The 10,000-nt window shown below is 45.8% G+C and overlaps 1 long non-coding RNA gene across 1 annotated transcript in view; it reads left to right on the forward strand.

Annotated features, from left to right (window-relative positions):
- LOC135104725 (uncharacterized) overlaps positions 1-10,000 on the forward strand; it is a 31,261-nt gene that overhangs the window by 20,276 nt on the left and 985 nt on the right. The window lies entirely within an intron of this gene.

Here is a 10,000-nt window from a genome sequence, read left to right on the forward strand (position 1 = left end):
TCCCTTTAGAAAGTTCCTCCACGTGTTAAGGAATAAAGGGAGGGAAGGGAGAGTAAAGGGAGAGCGGAGAGAAAGGGAGGAAATGAGAAAATTGAAGGTAAGAGAAGTGGAGGGGGAGATAGGGAGTAGAGAAAGGGAGGAAATGATAAAAAATTAGGTAAGAAGGGTGAAGCAGAGAGAGAGAGAGAGAGAGAGAGAGAGAGAGAGAGAGAGAGAGAGAGAGAGAGAGAGAGGGCGGGGGGTGAAGAGAAAGGGAGGAAATGAAGAAAAATTAGGTAAGGAGGGTGAGAGAGAGAGAGAGAGAGAGAGAGAGAGAGAGAGAGAGAGAGAGAGAGAGAGAGAGAGAGTGTGTGTGTGTGTGTGTGTGTGTGTGTGTGTGTGTGTGTGTGTGTGTGTCGCTAAATGAAACACAAGGACGGAAGAGTAGAAGGAAGAGGAGAAGGAGGGAAAAGAAGAGGAAGATAAAGAGGAGGAAAGGGGAAAAAAGATGAGGACGAGGAAGAAGAAGAAAAATGAGAGGAGGAGGAGGAGGAGGAAGAAGAAGAGAGAAAAAAAAGAGGAGGAGGAGAAGGAAGAAAAAAATAGAGGAGGAGGACTCGTGTGTGTGTGTGTGTGTGTGTGTGTGTGTGTGTGTGTGTGTGTGTGTGTGTGTGTGTGTGTGTGTGTGTGTGCTCGCGCGCCACCCACCTTGCTGCCCACACTCAAGGTAGATACGTTTCTTCTTCCTTGTTTGAATTTCTCTGTATGTCTCCCTCTCTCCCTTTCTCCTCGTATGTATCTCTTTCTCTCCCTTCCCACGTCTATTTTCCATATATAGTTTCTCCGTTTCCCTTTGTATGTGTCTATCATGGAATTTCGTATTATTCTGTATTATTTCATTTATTTATTTATTTATTTATTTTCCTGTGCGTATTGTCATGTTTTCCTTCTATTTTCCTTTTTTTTTCCTCCTATGTATGTACAGTTTGTATTTTTCTTGTATTTTTTCCCGCTCTTTGTCTTCGTTCATGTATTTATCAAGTGCTTTCCTTCCCCTCCTGTGCATTTTTATACTGTTTTTTGTTTTCTTTGTATATCGTCTTTTTTTTATTTTCATTCCGTCTCTCTCTCTCTCTCTCTCTCTCTCTCTCTCTCTCTCTCTCTCTCTCTCTCTCTCTCTCTCTCTCTCTCTCTCTCTCTCTCTCTCTCTCTCTCTCTCTCTCTCTTCCTGGATTTGGATTTAGCGGTTCTCATTACTTAACCTCCCTCTCCCATTCCCTCTTCCTCTCCCTTCCCTCTCCCTCCATTTGTCCTTTCGTCTCTCTCTCCTTTCCTCCTGTTGGCCTTTAGTGGTCTTAATTTCTCTCTCTCTCTCTCTCTCTCTCTCTCTCTCTCTCTCTCTCTCTCTCTCTCTCTCTCTCTCTCTCTCTCTCTCTCTCTCTCTCTCTCTCTCTCTCTCTGATCCTTGTTCTGTCGCCTGTAGCCTTCTTAATTAAGGGAGAGAGAGAGAGAGAGAGAGAGAGAGAGAGAGAGAGAGAGAGAGAGAGAGAGAGAGAGAGAGAGAGAGAGAGAGAGAGAGAGAGAGAGCCTACCCCGTGGCTGTCACGCCCAACTCCTGGATCAGCTATCACAACCTGTTTCTCTCTTCTCTCTCTCTCTCTCTCTCTCTCTCTCTCTCTCTCTCTCTCTCTCTCTCTCTCTCTCTCTCTCTCTCAACACCCAAGCACGCACTGCTTCACTCACTCCTTGTTCACTCGCTCACTTTCTCACACATTCACTTACTCACTCTCACTGACACGCTCATTATCTCACTCACTCGCTCACTCGCTCATTTTCTCACACACTCAATCCCTCTGTCATTTTCTCACACACTCACTTGCTCAATTGCTGTATTGTCATTGCTCTCCCTCGCTTTCTTTTTCTTTTTTATTTATTTGTAAGAGAAAGTTGATAGAAAGTCAGAAATAAGAAAGAAAGAAAAAAAAATGAGTAAGAGAAATTCTGTAAATATTTCTTTTATTTTGTTTTTTTTGTCTCTATTTGATATTTCTTTTTATTTCCTGCGAGTGTCATTCTTATATAACTCACTGATGCGCCCTCATCTAGAATACTGTGTACAGTTCTGGTCACCATATTACAAAAAAAAAAAAAAACATTGAAGAACTAGAAAAGATACAGCGCAGAGTCACAAAGATGATTCCAAGATTGCGTAATAAACCGTATGAGGAACGACTGGAAGAATTAAACCTATTTAGTTTAACAAAGCGCGGGATAAGAGGAGACCTAATTGAAGTGTTCAGAATTTTCAAAGGATATAGTAACATTGATGCACATAAATATTTTACCATTTATCATTCTAACCTAACAAGAAATAATGGATTCAAGATTATACCTAAACGTTTTAAATCCAACGAGGCCAAACGTTTTTTTTTTTTTTTTTTTTTTTTTTTGTTTAATCGTACAGTAAATATATGGAATAAACTTCCTGCAGAAATTGTGAACAGCAATACTATTGAATCATTCAAAAATAAAATAGACATATTTAAAAGCAAATCTCCAACAAGCTCTCTTCTTGTCCGAATAATTACTAAATTCACTAATAAACTCTTATTTTACAGACACTAGTTTTATTATAAATTGTATTAATTTTCAGATAGGAGTATAGAGTTCACCGTAGGGTGAATAGTAGAACTTCCTTTCATCCTTTCCTATGAAAATTCCATGTCAGTTTTTCCATACTGCATGGTACTTTTCCCAACTATTTCCATGCCAGCGCAAGCTGGAGGGAGTGGTGGGTGGGGAGGAGCCTTCTGCTATGCTGTCCTGTCTCTTCCCTGTAGCTAGTTAGAAGTTGTTACCAAACAGCCTTGGAAGGACCAAAAGGTCTGTTGCTGTTTGGCTTTCCTTTTTATTCCTTTGTATTCCTCCTCCACTTTACCTATATTTCGCGCCCTGCCAAGTATTAATGAAGACAGTTAAAATTTATCACGGACACACACACACACACACACACACACACACACACACACACACACACACACACACACACACACACACACACACACACACACACACACACACACACACACACACACACACACACACACACGAAATTCGTTCCATTTTTTAAAGATAAATATACATTTTTTTAACCGTGTGTGTGTGTGTGTGTGTGTGTGTGTGTGTGTGTGTGTGTGTGTGTGTGTGTGTGTGTGTGTGTGTGTGTTTACCCGCCAGCCAGCCCGGAGACAAGACGCACCATTGGGAGGAGGGGGAGAGATGGGGGTAGAGAGAGAGAGAGAGAGAGAGAGAGAGAGAGAGAGAGAGAGAGAGAGAGAGAGAGAGAGAGAGAGGGAAACAGCGGGGGTGGAGGTGAAGGAGCTGATCGATGAGAGAGAGAGAGAGAGAGAGAGAGAGAGAGAGAGAGAGAGAGAGAGAGAGAGAGAGAGAGAGAGAGAGAGAGAGAGAGAGAGAGAGACTTGTATGGGTACAGAGGAGAGAGTTGGGTGAGAATAGTAGACAGACAGCCAGACGGACGCTCTCTTTCTCTCTCTCTCTCTCTCTCTCTCTCTCTCTCTCTCTCTCTCTCTCTCTCTCTCTCTCTCTCTCTCTCTCTCATGATGAATTAAAGGAAAAATTAGAAAAGATGAGTAAGATGAGGATTTGAGAGAGAGAGAGAGAGAGAGAGAGAGAGAGAGAGAGAGAGAGAGAGAGAGAGAGAGAGAGAGCACCAGTGACCCCTGTAACCTAACACCACCTGACCTGACCCCATTGGAAGGAAGGACTTTCTCTCCCAGCTCTCTCTCTCTCTCTCTCTCTCTCTCTCTCTCTCTCTCTCTCTCTCTCTCTCTCTCTCTCTCTCTCTGTCACATGATCGTTTTCTAATTTTCACTGCAGATTTGACTTGAGAGAGAGAGAGAGAGAGAGAGAGAGAGAGAGAGAGAGAGAGAGAGAGAGAGAGAGAGAGAGAGAGTTTTCTTCCTTTCCTTTCCACTAGGTTTCCATTGGACTTTCTATTAGTTTCTCTCTCTCTCTCTCTCTCTCTCTCTCTCTCTCTCTCTCTCTCTCTCTCTCTCTCTCTCTCTCTCTCTCTCTCTCTCTCTCTCTCTCTCTCTCTCTCTCTCTCTTTCCTCCTCCTCCTCCTCCTCCTCTTTCTTCCCTCCGGCGATGATGGTGACCGTGGTGTATTAGGGGCGTGGAAGGGCTTGTAATAGTAGTAGTAGTAGTAGTAGTAGTAGTAGTAGTGGTGGTGGTGGTGGTGGTGGTGGTGGTAGTGATGGTGGTGGTGGTAGTGGTGGTTGTGGTGGTGATGGTAGATATGATGTTACTACTACTACTACTACTACTGCTACTACTACTACTACTACTACTACTACTACTACTACTACTACTACTACTACTACTACTACTACTACTACTACTACTACTATTACAGTAGTATTCATGGAAGTAGGAATGATAATAATGATGCTTGTGTTGATGATGGTAGTGATGATGATGATGATGATGATATGGAGATGATAACAGTGGTGGTGATGGTGGTGGTGATGGCATTGGTGTTAGCGGTTGTAAGGGGCTGATAGTGATAATGGTAGTGAAGATGATGATGATGATGGTGATAGCATTGTTGGTGACGATGGTGGTCATGATAGCAATGATGATGGTGATGACATTAGTGGTGATAGCAACAGTAGTGGTGGTGATGCTGGTGATGATAGTTAATAGTGATGGTTATGGTGGTGGTGATGATAGTGAATAGTAATGGTGATGGTAGTAGTGATGATGAATAGAGATGGTGGTGATGATAGAGAATAGTGATGGTGGTGACTAGTGATAGTGATGATGGCAATGATGATAGTGAATAGAGATGGTGGTGGTGATAGTGAGTATTGAAAGCGGTGATGATGATAGTGATTAGTGATGGCGGTGGTGATGATAGTGAACAGTGATAGTTATGATTCTCTCTCTCTCTCTCTCTCTCTCTCTCTCTCTCTCTCTCTCTCTCTCTCTCTCTCTCTCTCTCTCTCTCTCTCTCTCTCTCTCTCTCTCTCTCAGTAACACTTTCACACATTTTCTCTCGTGCCAGATCACCTGTTTAAAAAATAGGTGGGTGGGGATTTCACCTGGAGAGAGAGAGAGAGAGAGAGAGAGAGAGAGAGAGAGAGAGAGGGGGGGGGGCTAAAGTGAAAAAAATATACATGGCTCAAAATGTAGAGAGGAAAGGAGATACACTGATGAGAGAGAGAGAGAGAGAGAGAGAGAGAGAGAGAGAGAGAGAGAGAGAGAGAGAGAGAGAGAGAGAGACCAAAGATGGAAGGAGAGAAAAGGGTGAAATCTCTCAGTAAGATGGAGAGAAATTACGTACGTCTCCAGTGAAAGTTGTTGTGAGAGAGAGAGAGAGAGAGAGAGAGAGAGAGAGAGAGAGAGAGAGAGAGAGAGAGAGAGAGAGAGAGATCAATACTTATAATTGTAAACACTATGTATTGAAATTACCAACCAAACCTTTTTAGTAATTTGGAGAGAGAGAGAGAGAGAGAGAGAGAGAGAGAGAGAGAGAGAGAGAGAGAGAGAGAGAGAGAGAGAGAGAGAGAGAGTAATTAAAGTGCATGTTTATATGTTTGTCTGTTTTATGTATGTATGTACGTATGTATGTTATATAGTACACAAACGCACGCACACACACACACACACACACACACACACACACACACACACACACACACACACACACACACACACACACACACACACACACACACACACACACACAGAGAGAGAGAGAGAGAGAGAGAGAGAGAGAGAGAGAGAGAGAGAGAGAGAGAGAGAGAGAGAGAGAGAGGAAATGTGTTTAACGAGAAAATGTAGTGGAGGTAAAATTATAGTGAAGTGAAAGAGAGAGAGAGAGAGAGAGAGAGAGAGAGAGAGAGAGAGAGAGAGAGAGAGAGAGAGAGAGAGAGAGAGAGAGAGAGAGGCCACCCAGGTGAGTCCCCGTGGTGGTCGATGGGAGGGTAACCTGTGGAAACCTGGGCAAGGTAAACTGTGTGCTAACCCTGATCTGCCCCCCACTCTCTCTCTCTCTCTCTCTCTCTCTCTCTCTCTCTCTCTCTCTCTCTCTCTCTCTCTCTCTCTCTCTGGTGTTGATGATCGCAGTGGTTGTATGAGAGAGAGAGAGAGAGAGAGAGAGAGAGAGAGAGAGAGAGAGAGAGAGAGAGAGAGAGAGAGAGAGAGAGAGAGAGTTCATGGAAGAGAGAAAGGAGAGGAGACAGAGAGAGAGAGTGGTGGGGCATGGGAAGGGGAGGAGAAATGAGGGGAGAGAAGAAGGGGAGGGGAAGGTGAGGGGAAGGTGAGGGGATGAGAGAGAGAGAGAGAGAGAGAGAGAGAGAGAGAGAGAGAGAGAGAGAGAGAGAGAGAGAGACTTGGGAAGGGGAGGTGAGGGTAGAGGAAGGGGAGGTGATGGTGGGAGAGGAAGGGGAAGAGACGGGAGAGGGGAAGGGGGAGGGGATGACGTCACTAATGGAGGGGAAGTGACCTTGGAATCCAGGTATTGACCGCTCTCTCTTCCCCTCACCTCCCCTCACTCACTCTCCCTCCCCTCTGCTGCCCCTCTTCCTTTCCTCTCCCTCTCTCTCCCCTCCCTTTTACTCACTTTTCCCCTTCTCCCACCTCCCCTTCCTCTCTATCCTCTCTTCTTTCCTCCATTTCCCATCTCTCTCTGTTTCCCCTCTCCCCTTCTCTTTCTTCCCTTCTTTCCACCTCTCCTCTCTTCCTCTCTTTTGTCTCCCCCTTACTCTCCCGTCTCTTCTCTCCCCTTCCTTCCTCTATTCACTCCCTCCTTGTCTTTTTCCCCTCCACCATTTCTCTCTTCCCTCCTCTCCCTTTCCTCCTCTTCGTTCATCCTCCTCCTCCTTCTCCTCCTCCTCCTCCTCCACCACCACCACCACCACCACCACCACCACCACCACCACCACCACCACCCTCGTCCCTTCCCCTTATTTACGATTCGCCGTATGCCATTCCCCTCTTTCCTCCTCCTCCTCCTCCTCCTCCTCCTCCTCCTCCTCCTCCTCCTCCGCCTCCTCCGCCTCCTCCAATTCTTTTCGTGACAATATTTATTTCTGATTTTTCTTCTACTTGCTCTCCTCCTCCTCCTCCTCCTCCTCATCCTTCTCCTCCTCCTCCTCCTCCTCCTCCTCCTCCTCCTCCTCCTCCTCCTCCTCCTCCTCCTCCTCCTCCTCCAGCAGCCCTTAGTTGTGGTGGTGATGGCAATGTTTGTGTGGTGTTGCGTTGGTGATCTGGTAGTGGTGGTGGTGGTGGTGGTGGTAGTAGTAGTAGTAGTAGTAGTAGTAGTTGTTGTTGTTGTTGTTGTTGTTGTTGTTGTTGTTGTGTGGGTGTGGTTGTGATGGTGCTGGTGATAGTAATAGTAGTAGTAGTAGTAGTAGTAGGTTTATCGTGGTGGTGGTGGTGTTGAATAGTGATAAAAGGTGTTCATGAATGGTGGTAATAATGGTGGTGGTGGTGGTGGTGGTGGTGGTGACGACACAATGCCACTCGGTATTGTTAATGGTGTGTGAAAGTCATAATTATTACTGAGAGAGAGAGAGAGAGAGAGAGAGAGAGAGAGAGAGAGAGAGAGAGAGAGAGAGAGAGAGAGAGAGAGAGATTGTAGACGAGCCTGGGAATTATTACTACTACTACTACTACTACTACTACCACCACTACTGTTAGTATATTAATGCTAGTACTATAAGCTTGTATATAGAAGCAGAAATAGCGGCAGTAGTAGTAGTAGTAGTAGTAGTAGTAGTAGTAGTAGTAGTAGTAGCATCAGCAGCAGCAAACACCACCACTACCACCACCACCACCACCACCACATTGTCCAAACTGTTTACAATAGTCACCAAGGTTGTGTTAGGAGGAGGAGGAGGAGGAGGAGGAGGAGGAGGAAAGGGAAGAGGGAGGGTGAGGGGAAAGGAGGTGTAGATAAGATAACTGCAGATTCCTTGGTGGTGGTGATGGTGGTGGAGATGGTGGTGATGGTGGTGGAGATGGGATGGTGATGTTTGTGGTGGTGATGGTGGCTTTATCCTCCTCCTCCTCCTCCTCCTCCTCTTCCATTATTTATTACATCCTCCTGTTCCTCTGCCTACACACACACACACACACACACACACACACACACACACACACACACACACACACACACACACACACACACACACACACACACACACACACACACACACACTCTCTCTCTCTCTCTCTCTCTCTCTCTCTCTCTCTCTCTCTCTCTCTCTCTCTCTCTCTCTCTCTCTCTCTCTCTCTCTCTCTCTAATCCATAACAAGCTTCCCCGTTTGTTTGCTTCCTTCCCCAGAGAGAGAGAGAGAGAGAGAGAGAGAGAGAGAGAGAGAGAGAGAGAGAGAGAGAGAGAGACGTGCAACTCAGGGTCATCTCCCTCCTCCCTTCCTCCATCCCTGCCAATCTCCTCCTCCTCCTCCTCCTCCTCCTCCTCCTCCTCCTCCTCCTCCTCCTCCTCCTCCTCCTCCTCCTCCTCCTCCTCACTGTTATTGCTGTTCAAGGTTCAAAGGCGGAGGTGAAGGCTGCCTCTTTATTTATTTATTCATTTATTAAATTATTTCTCTTGTTCATCGATCTCTTTATAAATCTGTCCATCTGTCTATCCATCTATCTATCTAATTCTAATCAGTGCGTTATTGATGTATTCTTTGTCTGTATGTCTGTAAAGAGAGAGAGAGAGAGAGAGAGAGAGAGAGAGAGAGAGAGAGAGAGAGAGAGAGAGAGAGAGAGAGAGAGATGAATATGCATTACGACTTCCCTTCTTTTCTCCCTCTCTCTCACTCTCCCTCCCTCTTCCCCTCCATCACTTCCCTATTCTCTCCCCTTCCTTCTCCGTTCTCTCTCCCTTCTCCCTTCCCTCTCGTCTTCCTCCTCTCTCTTTTTCCTTTCCCTTTCCTTCTCCCTTCCCTCTATCATCCTCCTCTCTTCTCTCCCCCTTTCTTCTCTCTTCTCTCTCTTCCTCCTCTCTTCTCCCACCTTCCTCCTCTTCCTCCTCCCTTCTCTCTCCCCTTTCTCCTTCCAACTCCCTCTTTATCTCTCTCCCTTTTCTTCCCGTTTCTCCCTACTCTCCCTTTCCTTTCTTTCCCTTTCCTCCCTTCTCCTTCCTTTCCCGTCCATATTCTTCTGTTCTCCCTTCAAGCATTTTCTATTTATTTTTCTCCCTCTCTTCTCTTCCCTTCTTATTCTTTCTTTCCCTTTCCCCCCTCTCCTTCCTTCCCTCCACCTTCTCCCTTCTTTCCTTCTTCTCGTCTTTCCCATAAAATGATGTATATAGGGACATATGTACACACACACACACACACACACACACACACACACACACACACACACACACACACACACAAGGTCGTATACGTGACATCTTCCCAACTTGATGACCAAAGACGCTGTGTTTGTTTTTGCTTCTTATAACAGACCAGGAGGAGGAGGAGGAGGAGGAGGAGGAGGAGGTGACTGTTTCTGTCAGTGTGGCCTTGTGTTGGGGGGAGGATTAAAGCGAGTGGCGAAGGTCTCTCTCTCTCTCTCTCTCTCTCTCTCTCTCTCTCTCTCTCTCTCTCTCTCTCTCTCTCTCTCTCTCTCTCTCTCTCTCTCTCTCTCTCTCTCTCTCTCTCTCTCTCTCTCTCCCATGAAGGTAGAGGAAGACAGGAAAAAGTTGCAGAATTACTGACTGGAATGAGGAAGTGAGGAGGAGGAGGAGGAGGAGGAGGAGGAGGAGGAGGAGGAGGAAGGAAGGAGGAAGGTATGACGAGAAGGAAGGAGGAAGGAATGAGGTGGACGAGGAGGAGGAGGAAGAGACGAGTATGAAGAATCAAAGTAAGTGAAGGAGGAAAAGGAAGAAGAAAATAGAAGCAAGGAAGAGGAGGAGGAGGAGGAGGAAGAAGAAGAAGAAGAAGATTAGTAGGAAATTTACTGGAGAGGAATAAACAGAAGGAGATGGAGGAGTGG

Source organism: Scylla paramamosain, chromosome 11, assembly GCF_035594125.1.
Source record: "Scylla paramamosain isolate STU-SP2022 chromosome 11, ASM3559412v1, whole genome shotgun sequence".
NCBI lineage: Eukaryota > Metazoa > Arthropoda > Malacostraca > Decapoda > Portunidae > Scylla > Scylla paramamosain.